Source organism: Pelobates fuscus, chromosome 11, assembly GCF_036172605.1.
Source record: "Pelobates fuscus isolate aPelFus1 chromosome 11, aPelFus1.pri, whole genome shotgun sequence".
NCBI lineage: Eukaryota > Metazoa > Chordata > Amphibia > Anura > Pelobatidae > Pelobates > Pelobates fuscus.
This window is the reverse complement of record NC_086327.1, coordinates 108328457-108352008: the sequence shown is the minus strand read 5'-3', so window position 1 is coordinate 108352008 and position 23552 is coordinate 108328457. Positions and strand designations below refer to the sequence as shown.

At 43.2% G+C, this 23552-nt stretch overlaps 1 protein-coding gene across 1 annotated transcript in view; it reads left to right on the top strand.

Annotated features, from left to right (window-relative positions):
* TMEM52 (transmembrane protein 52) overlaps window positions 1-21486 on the top strand; it is a 205309-nt gene extending 183823 nt beyond the window's left edge. Inside the window, exon 6 of the transcript XR_010086057.1 lies at window positions 21472-21486. The gene's annotated coding sequence lies outside the window, so the exon portion shown is untranslated. The remainder of the gene's footprint in view (window positions 1-21471) is intronic.
* Window positions 21487-23552: the final 2066 nt, after the last annotated feature.

Genomic DNA, 23552 nt, shown 5'->3' with positions numbered 1-23552 from the left:
ACGGAAGCCAAGCACAGAGAGATGGACACAGGTTTCTTCAGGAAGGAAGAGATTCTTTATTGGATCACCGATCGGGACTCAGAGGGACTAATGTCACCAAAATACAGCAAGTTCTGAGCCCCGGACAATAGTGCAGGCTCCTTATATAGGCACATAACTCCTCCCATATTAAGCTCCACCCGCACATTCTCTTAACCAATCAACACAAATAAGAATTAACTTCCTGTTTGACCGCATGGCTTGTCCAGCACAATGGAGGAGGGGGAATACTACATCCTGTATTCTTGCACATGCTCCGTACACTACTGATCGTATCTTGCCTCGTGCAACCAACTGATCGATACGTCAGCATATGCACGTACACATGCCACGTGGTAATCTCGGCCTACTAAATTTATTTTTACCGAGATTCCACCACATTCCCCCCTTTGATGCCTCTTGATATTTTACAATTACTTGAGGCATCACTTTAACCTTGGTTTGCATACACCGCAAGTTACCTTGAACCAGACCAGACTTATCTTATGATGTGAATCTTTTAACACTCATCTTCCTGCATTGGTTCTCCCTGATCTAAAGCCTTATACTTATAAATCGCCATTATCTGTGCAGCAGCCTTCCTCTCTGCTATATTTTCTATCAGGCTTTGCACAGACCTAACTACTAAGGGTATAAGACACGGCAGGAGTAGACACAACATTAAAATCAGTAGGACTCCACCTACCACTGCCTTAAGCCCTCCAAACCACTCATACCAGCTACCAAACCAACTACTTGGATTATACCCTTTCCATACCTGAGTAGGCACATGCGCTAGTTTAACCATATGGCTAGTAAGCTCAGCTATTGCCTGCCCTTCGTCATCTATTTGAAGACAGCAATTGCTCAGGTTAAACTTCCCACATACACCTCCCTCTACTGCCAAAAGGTAATCCAAGGCTAATCTATTTTGGTAGACTGCCGTCCTCATCCTGGTGTTATGCTTCGCTAGAAGATTGAGCGCTTGTGATGTCTCGTTGGTGATAATCTCAACCACCGCCTGTAATCTTATAATACGGTTGAGCATATAAATTGGGGTTCTGTAACCAAAGGTACCATCCTCAGCCCACGTGGCTGGCCCATAATAATCTATGATACGCTGGGGAGGCCATTCATTATCTTCCCAGGTGCCTATCTCTATGGGTCCCCTTTTCTTCCTATGATTCACATCATACACTTTAACACCTAAAGTCTCACCTGTTTCAATCGGTAACAAGAAGAAGGATGGTTTGAGCATACCCAACACACATGCCCCTTCCCAGTCCTGTGGCAACTCCGAATAGGCTTTCTTACCACAGATCCAGTACAAATTTGCTGGGGCTCTCCAGGTAGATGTGATGGATAAATCAAACCACACATCCTTTAAATTGGCGTATCTAGCAAACGGGTTAGATGGTTCTGAGACATTTGAAGCCGACCACCAAGTTGTATTTTTAGTATCATCATCATAAGCTTTTTGCCCTAGACAAGTTAATTCTCCTACAGAAGTGTTATACATTATTCCTTTCCTTGCTATGCAAACATAACCTATGATGGAGGTCTTTAATCTCCACTCAGATTTACCTCTAACACTCATATGATAATCGGCTTGTGTAGATATTAGTTGGTCAACTGCCTCAGAACCGGACATTACCTCCTTTGCTTCCCAAGGCCATTGGTCTCCCATGTTAGTACCTCCACACACATAGCAGTTGGTAACATTAAGACTACCGGCAATACTTTCGGCTAAATCGATGAACAGGTTTTTAGCATTATGGGGGATCTTATTATCTATACTCATCTCTTCATAAAAGGAATGGTATACTTGATGAGTTTGGGAGGATACCGTATCAGTCTCTATCCCTATAAACAATAATGTCCCAGGATCTAAACCCGTCCCGTATATCTGAAACCCAAATAAATTGCCATATTTGTCTAAGAACTTATCGGGGTTATTTATAAGTATATGGATGGGATTACATTCCATAGACTTACAATATGGGCTAGTCGGCAACTTAGTCACTATCATGTCTTTGTCTACTGTCTGTCCCCAAGTCGCCCACCCCACACAAGACCAATATGGGCAAAAGTTATAGTCTTTATTTGGGCATCTAGGACTTACATATTTATTTTTACTACTGGGACAAATATATTTATCATTAGACCCATACGTCCTCTCCCATCTAAGATCCCCACATACATTCCACGGCTTTCTACCACTCGATATCGCTTTACACGCATCAAATAGCAGAACACCCGAAGAATGTACGGATTCTAACACCGTCTTATTAATTAGGGTCCCCTGAGGATCTCCATTCCTGAGAGTCAACCAAATTGTACGAGGTTGATACTCCGGACTGAAGCACTTAGGTTCTCCTACTCCTAAATGGCACACACTATAGTCTATATTTAAGTATCTACATCTCGATACATCTCCTTTACACTCGTATTGTGAATGCCAAATTAGGGTTTGGGAAATATGGTTACCTGTTCTCGTAGTCTTAATGCATACCTCACAGCTAGGAGTGTCGGTACCTCTACCTTCCTGAATATAAAAACACATATAAATAAACACTATCAAGAGCACATCTTTCGCCGTCATCCTCAGTCTTCGTCCGTGCGAAGGCGCCTCAGCTTCCAGGATGTGAGGGCTGCAGGGAATGGAGTTCTGCTCGTCTTCACAGGTGTCCCTTCGAGACTTTCCTGGCTTATATACTATGTGTTGGTAAGCGGACAGGCTTTATTATGGCCTTCTCACTCACGCACCAAATCCCTGTAACAATAAAATTTGTAATCCACACGATTCCTCGTTACTCCGACTGAGTAGTGCGTTTTAACCGGATCTTGCAGGGATTCTCTGGATCTGCTGTAACTTGCCAAGAATCGACTGCTGCTGGTTTAACCCTGGAGTGATGTATCCACGGAGTCACTTCGGCTACTTTTATCGCTGTAGGGGTAGACAAAAGAACAACATAAGGACCTCTCCACTTGGGCCCTAACGGTACATTATTCCACTCTTTAATCCACACTTGATCTCCTGGATGATAACTATGAACAGGGGGATAAATATTCACAGGTAATCTATCTTGTACCCATTTCTGTACCTCCTCCATAGTCTTACCCAACTCTACAACCTGCTGCCGGGTAATTCCTTCTCCCAACTGACTCAAATCCCCCCTTAAGTTACCAAGTATGGGAGGTGGTCGCCCATACATAAATTCAAAAGGAGAGAGGCCCATCCTTCTGGTAGGGGTACTGCGGATTCGCAATAGAGCTATGGGTAAGAGAACGTTCCACTTAAGTTGGGTTTCCTGACACATTTTAGCCAACTGGTTCTTTATAGTTCTATTCATTCTCTCTACCTTACCAGAACTCTGGGGCCTATATGCAGTATGAAGCCTCCACTTTATACCAAGCATATGAGTCAGTTGTTGTAGGCACTGATGAACAAAAGCTGGACCATTGTCCGATCCTATAGAACAGAGTAGTCCATATCGGGGTATTATTTCTCGTAGCAGGAATCTTACAACTTCTCCTGCTTTCTCTGTACGAGTAGGACATGCTTCTACCCAGCCTGAATAGGTACACACAATTACCAGCAGGTAACGATGTCCACCCGATTTAGGCATCACTGTAAAGTCTATTTGTAGATCGGACATGGGGAGTCCCCCCATAAACTGGACTCCTGGTGGCTTTACTGGTCCTTGTCTTGCATTATTTTTAGCACACGTTACACATCTTCGTACAATGGCCTGAGTCAAGTTGGACAATCTTGGTATGTAGAAATGTTTTCTGAGAGATTCTTCAGTACTGTCTCTCCCAGAATGTGTCCCGTTATGATAATTTTGGACAATTTCTACCGCTAGTGATGCTGGTATGACTATTCTTCCATCTTCTAGCTGATACCACTTGTTCTCCAAATACTTTCCTGGTTCAGTCTTTAACCACTCCTCTTCTTGAGCTGTATAAACTGGAGTCCATTGGGACAGTGGAGTTGGTATAAGAGCAGCTATATGCCCCACATACTCCTGTCTTCCTGATTCAGCAGCACGCTTAGCTGCACTATCTGCCATCCGATTTCCCTTGGTTACATCACCATCTCCTCTCAGATGCGCTCGACAATGTATGATACCGACTTCTTTCGGCTCCCACACTGCTTCCAATAGTTGTAGGATTTCAGCTGCGTATTTGATTTCTTTTCCTTCTGAATTCAGTAGTCCTCTTTCTTTATACAAAGCTCCGTGGGCATGAGTGGTTAAAAACGCATACTTAGAGTCCGTATAGATATTCACTCTTAAACCTTCAGCCAATTGTAACGCTCGTGTTAGTGCTATTAATTCTGCCTTTTGTGCTGATGTTCCTTTCGCCAGTGGCCGAGCTTCTATCACCTTGTCTATTGTTGTTACTGCATATCCTGCATAGCGGATCCCTTCTTTCACATAACTACTGCCATCGGTGTAATATTGAACATCGGGGTTCTGGATGGGAAAATCACGAAGATCTGGTCTACTTGAGAATACTTCATCCATTACTTCCAAACAATCATGTTGACTTTCAGTAGGTTGTGGCAAAAGGGTAGCTGGATTTAAGGTGTTTACAGTCTCTAAATGCACTCTTGGGTTTTCACACAACATTGCTTGATACTTGGTCATACGGCTGTTACTAAACCAATGATTTCCTTTGTAATCCAACAACGTCTGTACTGCATGTGGGACTCGTACATAAAGTTCTTGACCCAGAGTGAGTTTATCGGCTTCAGCTACTAGCAGGGCGGCTGCAGCTACGGCTCTTAGACAAGGTGGAAGTCCGCTGGCCACTGCATCCAATTGCTTAGACATGTAGGCAACAGGTCTTTGCCATGATCCCAAGTACTGTGTCAATACTCCCACAGCCATTCTTCTTTGCTCGTGTACATATAAGTAGAATGGTCGTGTGTGATCAGGTAGACCTAATGCTGGGGCACTCATCAAAGCCTTCTTCACTTCTTCAAATGCCGTTTGCTGTTCTTGGGTCCATAAGAAGGGGTCGTGCTCTGTACCTTTGATAGCTGCGTACAGAGGTTTTGCCAGTATCGCATAGCTGGGAATCCATATCCTACAGAAGCCTGCTGCCCCCAAGAATTCTCGCACTTGTCTTCTATTCTTGGGTATTGGTATTTGGCAGACAGCTTCTTTTCTCTCTGGCCCCATAATTCTTTGACCTTCAGAGATATGGAATCCCAGATATTTGACAGTTGGCAAACACAACTGAGCCTTCTTTCTAGACACCTTGTATCCTGCCTTCCAGAGAATGTGTAGTAGATCGTGCGTTGCTTGCTGACAGATTTCTTTTGTAACTGCTGCTATCAACAAGTCATCTACATATTGTAACAATACACACTCTCCTGGGATGGACTCGAAATCCAGTAGATCTTGGCTTAGGGCTGAACCAAATAGGGTAGGTGAATTTTTAAACCCTTGGGGCAGTCTTGTCCAAGTCATTTGGCGTTTTGAGCCCGTTACAGCATTCTCCCATTGGAAAGCGAAAATACATTGACTTTCTGCGGCAATTCGGAGGCAAAAGAAGGCATCTTTGAGATCTAAGACTGTGAAGTAAGTAGCCCCGCCCGGAATTAAAGCAAGCAGGTTATATGGATTGGGTACAACTGGATGTATACTAACAACCGCATCATTGACTGCTCTCAAGTCCTGCACAGGTCGATACTCATCTGTACCGGGCTTTTGAACAGGCAGCAATGGGGTGTTCCAGGGGGAAGTACAGAATTTTAGGATACCATACCGTATGAACTTATCCAGATAGGATTGGATGTTCTTCTTAGCCTTCTGCGGGATGTGGTATTGTCTTAGGCTCACTGGATAAACCCCATGTTTTAGTTCAATTTTTATAGGTGGAATATTGCGGGCCAGTCCTGGTGGGTTGTTCTCTGCCCAAACTCCTGGTATATTAAATAATGTCTCATCACTCCTAGGGTTTTGGCTAGTCAACGCTGTATAAAGTCGCCACTCTTCTTCCTTTGGTACGGATAATGTCATGATACCTGAAGGTCCATTAAACTTTAAAGATGTTGTTCCATTTGGTAGGAACGCAATCTGCGCTTGTAATTTTGATAGCATATCACGCCCCAGCAATTGGACTGGACATTCAGGCATATAAAGGAATTGATGTCTTACTACGTGGCCTCCCAATGTACAGAGTCGACTTTTAAGAACCGGTTTTTCAGCACTTCTTCCAGTTGCTCCTATCACAGTAATAGTCCTTCCAGATGGAGGAGCAACTAGATTAGTCACCACTGAATGTTCAGCACCAGTGTCGATCATGAACGCACTCCTTTTCCCCCCTATTGATACATCGACCATAGGCTCCGCTCGACCAAGGGGGATGGAGCCCGGTCGGTATCAATAGTCCTCCATGACCGTGTCAGCCAATCCCACGAAGTCCCTGCCTTCTCTATCGCGGGACCTTTGCGCTGCTGGAATATACCTGTCTTCCCTAACACTTCCTCTGTTCCCATTACTCCCTCTATAACCATTACTCCCTCCGGGGCCTCCTCTACCTCTCGCTCTGCCTCTAAAGTTTCCATAACCTATCCTAGGTCTGTCTTTCTCACACTGTTCTCTTCGAGGACACTCATTTCTCCAATGCCCTTCTTCCCTACAGTATGCGCACTGATTTCTACTTAGAGGTTCCTCATTCCATCTACTATCGCCTCTATCTGGGCCCCGTCTATCTACGCCTGCGATCGCTACCGCTAGCATATCAGCCTTTTTACGCATCTTGCGCTCTTCCTCTTTCTTACTTTCTGTTTCCCTATTCATATAAACCTTATTCGCTACCTCCATTAGTTGGGTGATTGACATACCTGCAAACCCTTCTAACTTTTGTAGCTTGCGCTTAATATCTCCGTAAGCTTGGCTGACAAAGGCAGAGTTCACCATTCGGGAATTATCTGCGTCTTCCGGATTAAAGGGGGTATACAAGCGGTATGCCTCCAATAATCGGTCATAAAAGACACTGGGCGCTTCATCGCTTTTCTGAATCACCTCAACTGTCTTCGACATGTTAATAGCTTTCTTTCCTCCGGCTTTCATGCCAGCAATTATAGCGTCTCTATAGGCTCTGAGTTGAACCATATCAGCACCATTTACGTTCCAATCGGGATCGGTGTTGGGATAGTGTGTTGCGGCCCATGCTGATGGATTGGCTTGGTTTAAAGTACGGGCTTTATCCTCTAGTGCTTTAATGGCTGCTTGATTTATTCTTGTCCTTTCCTCATTGTTAAATAAAGTCATTAATAACTGCTGGCAATCAGCCCATGTCGGGTTATGTGTCTGTACTATTGAGGTGAACATATCAGTCATAGCTTGTGGTTTCTCAGTATACGAGGAATTGTGGGTCTTCCAATTTAAAAGATCGGTTGTCGTGAATGGGACGTATACAAAGACTGGGTCAGCATGTGCCATTTGGCCTGCGGCATCGATATAGGCTGGCCCAGGATTCAGACGAAGAGGCATCTGATAGTGTCTTAATTGTTGGGCACCGGTCAACTGTCGGGTCTGTATGGGGCTACGTGGAGGGGCGTCAGTCATAGGTTCCAGTCGGGGAGAAATAGGGTATGGGGATGTGGGAGCTTGGTTTTGGGAAAAGGTGGTAAATAAAACACTTCGAGTCGAGCTAGATGAAGCTTGACCGGAAGTCTGAAGTGGCGCCAAATCAGGATATTCGTTTTTAATGGGGGTTGGTTCTGATTCCGGAAGGGGAGATTTAGTACGAGGGGGGGTGGATCCTGTACTGGAGGAGGAAGCGGAAGTGGATGGGGGTAATGAGGGGAGGGTTGCAGGACTTCCTGCGTTTGCGTCACTTCCTCTTAACGGAAAGTAAGGGGGCGGCAAAGGGATCTCGGACTCAGGGGGCGTGTCCAAAATGGGCCTAACACCAGTCCTAGTGGACGAACAAGTTCTAGCTACCATGAGGCGACATTGCTCCTCGTGGCATGTCCGGAGCCATTTTGGCGAGTCATTTACGGCCTGTCTCCAACAATCAATATAAGGAAACTGGCCGTAAAGTTCAGGCCTACCTGATACAGCCACGTGTAAGCGCTGTACCAGAGTTGGATCCAAACTGCCACGTGGCGGCCATGCCGCAACCAAAGTAGGCCACTCCCTAGTACACAAAGTGACCAAACGTACAGGAGACATTTTAACCCCAAAATCACAAGTTTTGAATCCCTTTTTAAAATTCTTCACCATACAACCTAAGGGATCCGGAATCGTTGACTGCGACGCACCCATACTTAGCAATGGAACGTCGTCGACAACGAATACTATACACGCGTACTATTCAACAGTCACACCCGTTTCCTCTGGCAACAGCACCACGTGGTACGGTTACCAAGTGAAACGTACACAATAACAATAAACACTCAGGGAATTCCCGTACACACACAGCTGTTACACCAGTCACTAGATAATCAATATTATGCCCTTTGGCGTAACTATACAGTCACCCACGCTATAATTCTCTATATACGAATTACCCGTCTATAACACACCCCAGTAACATCGTCTTTTACAAATAGCGGTTACAGTACGATTAGCATAGGTCAAAGCACAAGTTAAGGTCACAATACAATTATTAGTGGTTATGGTGTTAAACATGCAATAGACGACAATGATTAGTACTTATATACAGTGTCAGTAAATATACAGGGTTATGGTACCGTGCACTATAATACAGCAACACACTATTAACACTCTCGCTAGACGGCTGAGCTCGCGCTATCTAACAAGATATACACTTTACTAAACAATCGTTAACACATTTACAATTCCCAACTAAACTATTGGCCAGTACCTTGAATGGACTACCTAAAAACAATCTACATACGTTTTGGTTAGCCACACTGCCCAATCACCACATATATAGCGAGCTAGAGGACCGAATTTACACAGACGCCTCTTAGTCGCACTATCAAAAGTCTAGTGGGTTCCAAATTTACACGCCTTCCCACTTAGCCCAGATAGGATGAGATCTAGCGAACCGAATTTACACAGACGCCGCTTAGTCTCCCGGTCCCTCCGACCTAGCGAACAAAATATACACCCTAGAACGCTAGTCTAGACAAGACACCGGTGTCCGGCTAGGGCTATTTACACCAGAGCCCCGCCTGACTAACAAAATCAAACGGTCTGACTAAAGAGCGTTCGATCGAGCGGTGCGCCTTCGCTCCTTCCCTCCGACAGAGGGGGCAGATACACAGATTCAAAACCCCTTTGGGCCTACCGCACAATCGGTATACCCCTAGTGGGTCCTGCCGTCTAAAACAGCAGTTGTCTTACCTCCTCGTTCCTGAACCTGAGTTCACACTCATCGACGGGGACACCCCAGCACTTCTCACGTAGAGGCCGATGATCTCCTGGACAACAGACCAGTGGCGCCGAGACGAAGGGAGGTCCACGCAGAAGTTCAGGGGTGCAGCCGTAGAGAACGTGGGCAAAGATAGACCGTCTCACGCCTCTGCCTCTCAGCTACCGTTGAACGATGAGCTTCCCGGCCAATGCACCAAATGATACCGGAGAAACTGACGGAAGCCAAGCACAGAGAGATGGACACAGGTTTCTTCAGGAAGGAAGAGATTCTTTATTGGATCACCGATCGGGACTCAGAGGGACTAATGTCACCAAAATACAGCAAGTTCTGAGCCCCGGACAATAGTGCAGGCTCCTTATATAGGCACATAACTCCTCCCATATTAAGCTCCACCCGCACATTCTCTTAACCAATCAACACAAATAAGAATTAACTTCCTGTTTGACCGCATGGCTTGTCCAGCACAATGGAGGAGGGGGAATACTACATCCTGTATTCTTGCACATGCTCCGTACACTACTGATCGTATCTTGCCTCGTGCAACCAACTGATCGATACGTCAGCATATGCACGTACACATGCCACGTGGTAATCTCGGCCTACTAAATTTATTTTTACCGAGATTCCACCACAGCAATATAATGTTCTGTCTGTGGATAGATTCTATTTTTGGAGAAATAATTAAACAGACAGTATAGCCCCCCAAAAAACTTCAGCTTGTGTCCAAATTGTGTCCTCTTTTTTTCTCATTTTACAAAAAGTGCAAATTTGAATAGAATTTAGCAGTTTTATAAATTAAGCTTGTTACACCCCTTGACTGTTAATTAGACAATCAGTCCTGCTACTTCCTGGTTGGTTAGCTCAATGGAGCTAAACTCAAAAGGGAAGCAATTGCCCAGAGCACTTGCCTTCTCATTGAGCTGCATTGGGAAGTCTGCGATTGGACAGCCACAGAAAGTCTGGGCGGGGTTAGAAGGGGAGGGCTTACAAAGGCTGCAGACATGAGATCGGCAGCTTTTGCTAGTTGTCTTTCCCTATACCCCCAATGAAAAAAAAAAGTATAATTAATAGCATTATTTGTTTATGTGAAGGGTATATCTACTAAATAACAATTTTTATTATTTTTTTCATATTTTGGTGTTGAGTTGAGTGTCCCTCTAAGATTAGGAGGTTCTGGAACAGTCAGAAGCCCACCAGTCTTCTCCATATACTCATACTAAAAGATCATGCAATGTGAAGTTTCACTGTTTAATTCACTGCCATTTAGGAGTTAAATCACTATTGTTTCTGTTTATGCAGCCCTAGCCACACCTCCCCTGGCTATGTCTGACACAGCCTGCATGAAAACAAAATGGTTTCACTTTCAAATCAGCTGTAGCTTACTTTAAACATTTTTATCTCCTGCTCTGTAAATTTAACTTTAATCACATACAAGAGCCTCCAGCAGGGTCTAGCAAGCTATTAACAGAGCAGGAGTTAAGAAATTCAAATTTAAATATAATTTCCAATAAAGGTATAAACATTAGAGAACTCTTTACATTAAGTGTTTAGGAAGGCTGTTTAAATCAAATGCAGGGAGGTGTGACGAGGGCTGCATAAACAAAGTGATTTATTAAGCTAATAGTTGCTAAAGTTGTTTTGGTGACTATAGGGTTCCTTTAAAGAAGAAAAAAAAAGTTTATATTTTTCAGAAATTAATTGAAATTTGCAACGGAATTATCATGAATGAAGATGGCTGAATATACCATCTGTATTTTCAAAGATCCAAAACATACAACAGCATTGAATCTATATTCTTATGCCATTCTCTATTAGGGTAGAGAGATCCACGTTTGAATTTATTGACTAATCTAAAAATTGGAGTGAACTAAAATCCTAATTGCTAAATCTAGGCAAAGATAGTTTATCTGTAAAAAAAATAATCGATTCCGCTATAGTCATAGCTTGGCTTTATTAGCTTACATTTTCAATTTAGGTTTTAATTCCCTACAATTTAAAGTTTAGTGATTTTATGGACACACCTGTCTTATTCATTCTGATGAACAGGACATGAAAAGTGCTGTCTTCAAAGACATTCACATGCTCCTGGGTATCAATACATCGCGAAGAGATATAAGATCCTGCCTTGATTAATTCATTGATTTAGCTCTGACAGCTTATAATTCTGTCTGCTGCAGAGCAGTATTTTTCATGTCTGGCCCATCAGCAAAAATAATGGGTATCTGTGATAGGGAACTAGCCAATCTTGTCTCTGATGTCTTAAAAACGGTTATCAGCACACACGGCGCCTGTTTTACAAACTAATATTGCAAACACAAGTGGGAACTAAGAGAGAGAGAGAGAGAGTGAGTATCTCTCATTTCCATACGGATATTTACAACCACCATAATGTAGCAGACGTTGGACGCTGTATTTGCATTCTGTAGAGGATGCAAATACTAAGATATACAAACTAATCCCTTGTTGACAAGAGTAACTGTAACAGTTTCTAGTGGATATCACACAACGCTTCAAACTCGTTCAGTGCCAGATATATACTATAGGTGTAAACGCTAATGTTATATAGATGTAACCGATCTGTTTCGAAGATTCAAAGATCACTTTTCTCAGTGGTAAAGAACGACCAGTGAATAAAATAAAATGCTGACACCTTTTAAAGCTCGATTCTCTGAGACTTTCCATACAACTACTTAGGTAGCTTCAGCTTGCTGTAGCTACACAAGATGCAGATGTACAAAAAAAAGAATACATTAAATTAAATAATCCATCGAGGCTGGATCCTAAAATGTGCAGGAAAATATAGTGAACTTGATGAAAAATGGTATGGCTTTGATTGTTCACCACTAATAATGGTCACACATTTAAAACTTTCTCATGCACATTAACATTATGAAACGTATTTTCTAAATCTCTCCTGCAGGGAATAAACAGGAGGAAAAACTAATATATATTTAATTTCCATACAAACAGACGTTACCTTAGAAAGTCTTTGCAGGCAGAATGCAAAACACCCACAAGGGACATTGCCACTTTAAGGGAACAATCACCTTCAGAGACAGAGACAGAGTGACAGTATTTGATGTCAACTCCAATAACTCAACTCCAATAACATAGTGCAGGAGTCTGAAAGGCTCAATATTCAAGTGCCAGCGTAATAGCGCTTTATGTGATTAGAATGGGCTTTGAAGCAGGTATCGGGCAAAATGTGTGTTAAATATATTCAACTTTATTTACTGTATGTAATATGATAGCCAAATACAGATATATCTTAGACCTTGTGCTGGACGTTTGAGAATCTGCATTATCATGTATAGATTCAGATTACATGTAAATATCTGAAAAAAAAAAAAAGCATTTAAAAATGTCTACGCTGCCCTCATTATTTTAGTTCTGTAAAAATTTAATCAGTATTTCTTAAGGATTGTTGGACAAAAATACTAGACAATTACTAATACATCCGATATTAAATCCTCAAAATCTCTGCCCAAAATGAATGAATAAAAATATTGTAATAGTAAATTATATATGTGTTCCTGCATTTAAAAACATTTTGGTCTATGGCGAATTTGGTGTTTTATCCTTATTTTATACACTAGCTATACATTCCATTGTATATCACATAAACAGTTTATGTTTCTCTCACCGACAATGTGAAACCAAAGTGCTGATGGTTTTAAAATGGAGGGGGATGCTAGGTTGTGGAGTGGGCTAAAGATCTAAAGTTGTAAATCGTCACCATCGAGGAGTACCCTGCTGACTATTGAGGTTTAGTTTGTGCCATTATTGTGCTTTATTCACTACAGATTGATCCGTAGTAAACAGAGTTTCAAAATGTAGGCCAAAGCAAAAACAAACAAAAAAATCATTGATTTTTTTTTTTTTTGTTTGTTGCATTTTAGCTGTTCTGACCTATATTTTATTAGTCAAAGTATGTTGTATTTTTTGGTGACTACAACCAGCTAGCATCTGCATTCCACCCTCCCTCTCCCAACCCCACTCCCACCCCTTCAATTGAGCATTTCATAAAGATAAAATTTTTGTTAAATGCTCATGAAAACTGTGTTGGAATTTCATTGAAATTCAAATGCAGTCAAAACATGCCATACAACTTCTATTTCCTATGGTAAATCTCTCTAACTTGACAAGACCTGGAGATACCCCAGTCAAGTTTTGTCACTTATAAGGCAATAAGGCATTGTCTCACTCATTGCAAAACAATATCTATGGAGAGTACAGCAATGGGTGACGAAGCACCCAGCTGAAAAACAAAGATGGCGGCGCCAGTGGGGGAACCACATCACACATATAACTCACCTTCAAATCACCACTGGGCTGCCATTCCCCAAGTTGCGATGTCACCATTAGTGCAAATATGCAAAGACCCCTGAAGGTGACAGAGTCACTTTAAACAACAGAACATTTACCCATACCGCTTTGAACCTGGATACGATATAATACTTTGTTAATTTAGAGGTACACTAAGAGCACCTAGACCATTTCATCAGAATGAAGTAGTCTGGGTGCAGTGCCCCTGTCGTTTTAACCCTGCAGTGTAAAGCCTTGCAGGTTTGCATGAATAACCATGTTTTCACTGCAGGGTAAATACACGTCTAGTGACTCTTTCCTGAAAGCAACTATAGGTGATTCACCTGTGAGAATTGAGACAGACTCGGTTTTCAAACAAATGCAGCTCATAGACTGCGTTTCATAAGCCCAGGTGTACCAGCCTCCTAATGCTTCAGTATGGAGAAGCATTGGGTCTCGATGATCTCAGCTAGGGAGACAGGGTGGCAGTCCAGAGATTGGCACGGGGAGTGCTAAAGACAAGCAAAATGCTTTTTTTTTTGTAATTTTTTTTTACTTCTCATAGTGGGACCCGGATATCTCCATAGTAAGTAGGACACTATAGCATTAGGAATACATGTTTTTGTTCCTAAAACTGTAATGTTCCTTTAACCCCTTAAGGACCAAACTTCTGGAATAAAAGGGAATCATGACATGTCACACATGTCATGTGTCCTTAAGGGGTTAAGAACAGAAGTAAAGCAGAAATGTGCATTGTTTTTCCCCAACAGGATTATTTACTAAATTGCATATAAGAGAAACTGAGAAACTGCAATAATCAGCTCTCAGGGTTAACTCCGCCTCTAGTGGCTACCTACCAGACAGCCACTAGAGGGACTTCTGGGTGCTTAGACAACTTTTGGTCGTCTAAATGACACTGGATGTCCTCACGCTATGCATGAGGACTTCCAGCGCCACTGGTATCCCCATAGGAAATCATTAATCAATGCCTCTGTGGGGCAATCATATTGCAAGCACAGCCATTGCCACGCATGCGCATTAGGTCTCCCACGCTGGCTGACGCCTGTGGGGGAGGAGCGTTGGCAGAGCCTGACTCAGTGCCGAGGGACATCAGAGCTGGATTCAGATAAGTGACTGAAGGGGTTTTAACTCCTTGAGCACTGCAGGAGGAGGGTTGCGAAGGAGGGGGGGCACTGTAGAAACCGGCTTTGTTCTCCTGGCACTATAAACCGATCATGACAGGTTCAAATTAACTGAAGATCCGCCTGGAGGAGGTTTTTAAGCTCCACCAGTCAGTTAATTTGCTAAATAATTGATTTGTCGGTAGGAAATGTTCTATTTTAAAATATATATTTTTCTCTGAATTTACAGATTTGTTAGCAATATGTAGAGATAGAATTTAAGTTGCTATAAAAATGTAAAGCAAATTGTGTATACCATGACAGCTAAAATAACTAAGCTGGGGGGGCGGAGCCTGACCGCCAAGCAGTAAAGACGTGGGCAACACGAGCTCTCGCCTGACGGGCTAAATTGAGGATAAAATCAGCGGCTACATAGCCCGAAGACTCACCGGGCTACACTACCCGTGCTGGGAGTGAGCCACGGAACCGAACGATACCCCTTTGAGACCCGTCGGGGCCGGGAGGACGAAACGCCGAGTGCGGCCTACTAAAGTTGGAGCCGGGGAGAGACGGCCGCTCACCCCGACACCAGACGAACCAAGCGACTCCATTGATCTCCTACCCCCCCCCCTTTGGACCGGCGGGGGTTATCCCGGTCCCCACTGGGAGGACGGACGGCGGAAGCAACCGTTACACCCACCGACTGAACGCAGCAGACGCATCAAGGCACTCCAACCTCACGAAATGGCGGAGGCCCAACCACAAGCCCCACAAACTCCCACACAGGCAGGAGGGCCGTTCCAAGACACTATCGAATCCAGACTGGATGCTCTGTTTCAGGCATTTTGGGACAAAATACAGGCCCGAGCCACTGCTGACCAACCCAACCAGGGTACAAACCGGGTGGCGGGAGACACCCCTCCGGGCACAAAACTTACCACAACACCACACAGCTTCAACGGCTGCCCGCCTGGGCTGATAGCCAACAGAGGCATGACCTCGAGACACCGACCACACAGGTGGGGGAACGCACGCCGCAGGCGGCGGATGCCACCGCGCTCCTCCAACTGCCCCTGGGGGGGCCAGGACTGGGCCACACGTAGGAACCGAGTCCGTGGACAGAGGGTGTCGGCTACCACAACGGCCCGGGGTTGGAGGACAAACTCCCGCACCTGCTGCCCCTCGCCTGAACCCGGCAATCACCACAAACAGCCAACCACCCTACTTGCTGCTCACCCTTCCAGGCTGTACACACCTCGATGCACTGCCTCCCTGCAACTGCCATCTATGCGAGAAATCGCCTGCCATGACCGCAGTTGCCTAAGACCCTCCACAAACCTACAGCAGAAGATGGACTTGATCCACAGGACCACTGGGAGCACTGGACTAGCGATTCCTGCCTCACTGCAGACCCTGTGCTGGAAGAGCGCCATGAGGCGACACACTGCGGCAGACAGTCACTGGGACTCCCCCACACTGATATCACCCTTTCCGCTACTAGGGATAGGATGACCGGGCACCTGAAATCACACCCAGAGCTCCTGGTAACTCGCAGAAGACACCGAGTGACGGACCAAGCCTGATAAGAGACTCTCCATTTATTGTGGAGGAAGTACTAACTGCGCTTTATCTAGTTAACTGCTTATAAATATGCTTATAATTTTGATCTAACAGTTTGCATAGTTTGCTGCTCCCAGTCCCAGTACCCAGTGGTATACTGTCCTCAACGAATACATGACTAAATGTTTAACTAGCCTGCCCACTCTCAGACACATCCGCCTAGCATGATCTCAGTCTGAAGTATCTAGCCTGTACAGTCACACGATAAATCATACGACAGTAGTCAGTGGAGCAGACACATGACTATAGCACGTCTTAGACAGCAGTCCAGATACACCTTTTAAATTAAGCCACCACATAATCTAACTACGCTTGCATGTTTGAATGTAGATTCAACCTTTGTCCCTGAGATTGCTGGTGAGGCGACAAATGTTTAGGCGACTAATGTTTAAGCGACAATTATTTCAGTGACAAATGTTTAAGCGACAAATGTTTGAGTGACAAAGGTTTAAGCGACGACTGATTAAGCGACGGCTGTTTTAGCGACAACTGTTTCAGCGACAACTGTTTTAGCGACAAATGTTTAGGCGACAAATGTTTAGGCGACAAATGTTTAGGCGACAACTGTCTAAGCGACAACTGTCTAAGCGACAACTGTCTAAGCGACAACTGTCTAAGCGACAACTGTCTAAGCGACAACTGTCTAAGCGACAACTGTCTAAGCGACAACTGTCTAAGCGACAACTGTCTAAGCGACAACTGTCTAAGCGACAACTGTCTAAGCGACAACTGTCTAAGCGACAACTGTTTTAGCGACAACTGTTTAAGCGACAATTGTTTCAGCGACAAATGTCTATTATTCTAATTCCTATTTTATTAACCACGCTTGTATAAACCTGTTTATATGACGTTCTAAAAAAACAAAAAATATGGCAGTCTTTATCAGAGGTGTATTGTTACCTTGTTACCACCACCTTGTGTTACCCCACAATACCTCCTCTTTCTCTTCTGTACCCCATAACGTATATGCCATAATAAAAGAAAGATTTACATAAAATAACTAAGCTGAGAGGAAAAATAAAACTCCATTTAGTCTGACCTTAGAGATTTTATTTCTGCATTTTGGTTGTATAGGACCAAATATTGCAAGTTCTTGGTCAAGCCACCACAAGGTAATATTTAGTGAATCTACTTACTGGTTTTAGATCTGTGTTGGTTAGGCTTCTGGCTAAATAGATACTGTGGCTTTAAATGTGGTTCTGAGTATTAAGTACACGAGCAGGAAGTAGACAGCAGCAGTTCCGTACACATTCTCCTATTTAATGTAAATATAAATATCTACCTAAATATCAGGTGCATAATACCTATAGTATTCTAATTTGTTCCGGAGCCAGTTCATTGAACAGACTTTTGTTGGGCCAGTGACTGTCTCATAACAAGACATTAAAATATTTACTTTATTCAACAACACACCGGGAGATTTTTTGACCTTAGAGTTGCTTATGCAATTAGCTAATGTTTTACTATTGTAGATAACCTTTCAGAGGTTTGTTCACTAGACCAAGGAAATTGCAAATTTTAGGACAAAGCATATATATATACCAAAAGATAAGTAGCCAGCACTCAAGGTCTTGTGAAAAAAAAAATTAGTTATTTTAATGGTACGAGGATCCCACAATCGGTCAACGTTTCAGTTCTTCGTATAGAACTTTCATCAGGACATAGTACAGTACTGGATACCATGTTCTGATAAAAGCTCTATATGAAGAACTGAAACGTTGACCGATTGTCGGATCTTCATACCATTAAAATAACTGCAGTTTTGTGGGGCAGCACTTTTCATGTGAGACACAGGGCTGGTGCTACCTCCCAAAGCCTAGGGAGAGAAGGGGCTTAAGACCCCTGTATTTCTCACAGAGAAGCTTATATATCCATATAAGCAGTTTGTGAGGTCAACAAATTTGATCTAAAGATATGCTATGCTCTCTTTTGTCAGTTCCCTACAACATTAATTTTTAGTGTGTCAGGACAGTCCTGGAACATGGCATGCTGACTTGGACTCAGGAGTGAGCACTTGCAAGTGTAAAACCTGTCCTTATCACTATGGTGATTAATGCTGCATGGTCCTCATACAGACCAAAACACTAAACAGCAGTGAACTGATTCAATGCTTCTCAATGAGATGCATTTGTTCGGTAGCATGCGTGGTATCTGCACATATGCTCACATCAACATGGGTAAATAGGGATTAGAAGACCAGCTGTTTTGGTGCAGGATAAAGGTAAGCTGTACAAAGCTGTATTCCTAGCACTTTAGCTCCCTCGAGCCCTCCTCTCCCCACAGTGTAAGAGTTAGCATACCCTTACTGTACTTACCCGATTCCAGCGCAGATGTCCCTCGGTGCTAGTTTGGTGCAGAGCGGGAGGACATTCAGCATCAGTTAGGTGACCAAAAGTTGCCTGACCACAAGGAAATGCCTGACTGACAGCCACTAGAGGCAGTCTTAACCCTGCAAAGTAATTATTGCAGTTTCTCAGAAACTGCAATAATTACAATTGCAGGGTTAAATGACCACTATAGTGCCAGGAAAACATGGTGAGGAAGGGGTTAAAACTTACCTTTATTCCAGCATCGGGCGGGGAGCTCTCCTCCTCCTCTCCGCCCCGATCCTCCCTTTCGGCAGAATGCGCATGCGCGGCAAGAGCTGCGCGCACATTCAGCCGGTCTCCTAGGAAAGCATTTACAATGCTTTCCTACGGACGCTTGCGTGCTCTCACTGTGATTTTCACAGTGAGAAGCACGCAAGCGCCTCTAGCGGCTGTCAGTGAGACAGCCACTAGAGGATTTGGAGGCTGGATTAACCCATTTATAAACATAGCAGTTTCTCTGAAACTGCTATGTTTATAAAAAAAAAAGGGTTAATCCTAGAGGGACCTGGCACCCAGACCACTTCATTAAGCTGAAGTGGTCTGGGTGCCTAGAGTGGTCCTTTAAGGGGACAGGGTCAATGCAAATGAGCTGAAGTGATCTGGGTGCCTATAGTGTCCCATTAAGTGTTATACAAAGATTTTGAAGTACATTTTTTAAGGATAGCATCACACATATAAACAGTGGCCGTAATATACTTGTTGGCTCAGCATGTAAAAAACACAAATACCACATTTAGAAATGAGAAAATTAAGTTAAAAAAATAGATGGGTACCACTGGAAGGTAGATTGCAAACCTCACGTAGCTAGTGCAAAATAGAAATAATACATGTAAATTAAATATTATTCAACCCCAAGGTCTGAAACTGCTATGTTTACAGCAGGCAGGGTTAACCTGGCACCCAGATCACTTCATTAAGCTGAAGTGGTCTGGGTACCTATAGTGGTCCTTTAAGATCACCCGATTCCCAAGCTAGCGAGAATATTCCCAAATAGAGACAAGGTCCCAATTATCCAGAGCAATCCACTCAGCCTGATTTGGGCTTCAGCAAGAGCCCATATTATTATGATTATGATATTTATAGAGCGCCGTCAAATTCCGCAGCGCTTTACAATGGGTGGACGAACAGACATGTAGTTGTAACCAGACAAGTTGGACACACAGGAACAGAGGGGTTGAGGGCCCTGCTCAATGAGCTTACATGCTAGAGGGAGTGCGGTAAAATGAAACAAAAGGTAAGGATAGTATTAGACTATTGACAGTTGCAGAAGAGGAACCAGTTGGGAGCTATTAACAGTTTAATTGATAGGCTTTTATGAAGAAGTGGGTTTTTAACGATTTTTTGAACTGTTGGCCTCTTATCTGGTCGCTGGCTCCGAAACCCACGTCTCCATGGATCTGTACACTAGATGGTGTGGTCTGTATACCCTTCGAGGGTGTGAGCTGTGCACAAGAGGTAGTCCATTCAAGACCCTCATCCCAGAGATTCCATATTCAGTAGGTGGCCTGGGCTTCTTCCATGATCTTCTGGGGATTTTAAGTACAGAAGCTTTCATCTGTTCAGATCCAGTAGTTTGTCGCAGGAAAACATGAGGTGAGTTCCAGGTAAGACACTTAAGTCTGTCTGAGGCTTAGCGAAACACTTGTCCAGCCAAGGATGTATATGGCAGGCCTCGGTAGTGGAGGCCTGCAAGATGTTCCAGGCCACATACTTACTAGTGATAGGTAGAGAAAGTCGAGGGGTTAGTGCCAGGATAACCCTCACCGACAGGAGGGAAATGGTTCCCGTATTGTGTCCTCTGACTCTAGAAGGAATACTGGTGGGGAGACTCCTGTACTTTGAAGTAGGCCTCGTGATCACCTCTGAGTCAAGCTGCTCAGCATAAGCAGAAATGCCTTTAAAGAGTTAGCTCGCTAGTATGCAGGTTGTCCCCAGCTTATAGAGTGGCAGTTTTCTCAAGAAAATAGTCGCAATAACTGCAAAATATTGAGATTTCTCAATGAGCTCACTCAAAATGTGAAGGATCAGTAAGGCAGTCACACCCTGCCCCCATAAACAATACATTATTTGAGCGGTGTTGCTAGGTGGTCCAGGGGTCATTTTATGGCTTTTCCCACAAATTGACTTGCATGTTCAACATCCAGCCCTTAACACTGACAGGGTTATTCACTATAGTGAGAATTCTAAGTCAATTTCAAATCAAAGGCCAGAGTAGCTGAGCTCAAAACATAGCTGACTTGGAGAATGTTTCCTGTTCGACTATTTTGACCTAAAATTTGAAATTCCCTTTGAACTTTAGCAATTAATCCTGTAACATTCTCTGAAAACACATTATGATTCACATTTCTAGAATGAATTCAGGTATTAACCACACACCATGCTATATAAACCTGCAGCATTCACCCTAAATTTGCCATTTTTAGCCTGCAGCCACAGCAATATACTAATTGGGGGTCATTTATCAAAGCATCCTGTTCTAAAAAGCATTCTAGAATACTAAAAAGTGTGGGGCAGTCACCTTGGAAACCAGCAGTTATGTTTCATTGTTGACTCATCACCTTTAAAGGGACACTGTAGGCACCCAGACCACTTCAGCTAATTGAAGTAGTCTGGGTGATGTGACCCTTTTGCTCCTGGTGCTGCAATGTAAAACATTGCAGTTCTACATTGAGGTACTAAGTCTGCCCTTTGTGGCTGTCTAACGGACTTTTAAACCGTTATCTGACACTGCGTTAGATCTTCCCCATAGGAGAGCATTGCGCAATAGGTCTCCCCCAATGGTTGATGTCGGTGAGGGAGGAGCGTGGGCGGAGAGCCAGACCCAGCGCTGAGCGACATCAGAGCTGGATTCAGATAAGTAGCTTAAGGGGTTTTAACCCCTTCAGCCCCGCAGGAGGGGGGGCCTGAGAGAGGCGGACTATAGGATCACTTTGCGTTTTTGCACCACTTTGATGAATATCTTCCATTGTGGTGTATAATTAGCTGTAGACATGGTACATTAAAGTGGAACTTTCAGAAATTATGTGATTGGTGACTGAACTCTTACTTACCTTAGTGTAATATTGTTGAGTTTATTCGCAATCACTGGTTTTGTGGACACAGTAAGAGTTTCTGGGAACTATGGCTTTATTATTATATTTTTTAATGTAGATCTCCAACATCTGAACTACAATTCCGAGGACCCTAAGTCAGGACATACCATACAGCAATACTGTTGAAGCAAAAGGGAAACAAGACAGGTTGAGAGGCAGAGATAGAACTAATTATTTGGGTGTCTGAAATGATCTTCTAACATATCTTAGATACCAACAGCTGAAGGCATTCTTTAATTAGCTATTTAGATTTAATTAGACATTGCTGCATAAGCAGCAGCATGTATTTTTTTTTTTAAATACTACAAACGAAGTCCTAAGGTCAGTACAAGTAGAAATCAAAAGAGTGGGTTAGGTAGACCTGTGTTTTGTTTATAGTCAATGTATGCCCCAAATTATTAGAAATAGTTAGGAACTTATGTGTTTTGTTTTGTCGTTAGTAAAACAAATAAAAAAATAATAATAATGCTGGTGACAATCTAAGCAAGCGAACGTATGATGTAAGAGAAATTGGTGATGTGCTTATGGTTGAGGGTGGAGCAAAATCGGGAAGTGTTTGAATTTTATTTTACTTCACCACTAAGAGTTATTCGCTAAATTGTGAATTGCTGGGGATTCAAAGTAAATTTAAAACTGTAGGCTAAAATAGTCAAACTGGTAAATAATTATTAAAGTTGGCTATGCTTCCAGTTGTTTAGGGCCTAAAATTCTAAATTCATTTTGAATTCATGACAACTCCTACTTAAGTGAATGTTGTGAGATTAATCCATTAAACATTGAATTTTAATGAACTGGAAATTAAACTTTACAATTTACTGTCCCTTATTCACGAATGTGTGAATTGTTGTGAATCCAATTTTAAGATAAAAATGGCTGATCTGAAAACACACCTATACTGTCAGGATTATTTACTAAAGTGAGAATTGTTTGCAATTCAGATTTATGGGGAAAATAGCCCAACGAGAACATGTCTCCAAGTCAGCTATGTTTTGAATTTTTTTGCCTTGGACTCAAACTTTAAACTTTCTTTGAATTCTGGACAACTTTCACTTTCGTAAATAACGCTGTGGAAGAATTTTTCCAGTGTGGCTATTTTGACTTTAATTTGAAATTTGATTTAAATTCATTATACATTAACGTAAAATTATACTTTTTATTGAATGTAAACTGAATTGTAGTGAAATAAAGTGGCAATGTCACCATTTGGGGACTTTACCAAATTCACAAAATTCCCCGACTGTAACATCACTGCTGAGGGTCCGGTGGCTGGGAGGCAGGTAAAGGTGAGTTTACTTACTTGACCCTGTCCCTTGCAGGGACCGCCATCTTGATCTGGTGAGTCCTTTTTCGGAGCCAACATCACTGCTCTAGCGAGAGTACAGCATTGAGGTCTATGGGGATCCTGCGAGACCACAGGATCCCCCATAGACAGAGACAATTTCCTACAGCTGTCACTGGTGACTGCTGTCAGGATTAACTCTTATGCCTCGTTTCCACTAAGCGGATCGGTTCGGTACAGTTTGGAAGGTTTAGAATGGACCAGCCCATTCTGGTGAGCATTTCCACTGCAAGTCAGACCTTTCAGGGCCATGCAGGGTTTAGAAAAAATGCTCTTCCTGTCCACCAATCAATGGATTGTATAGTAGCTCTGCCCTAACCGA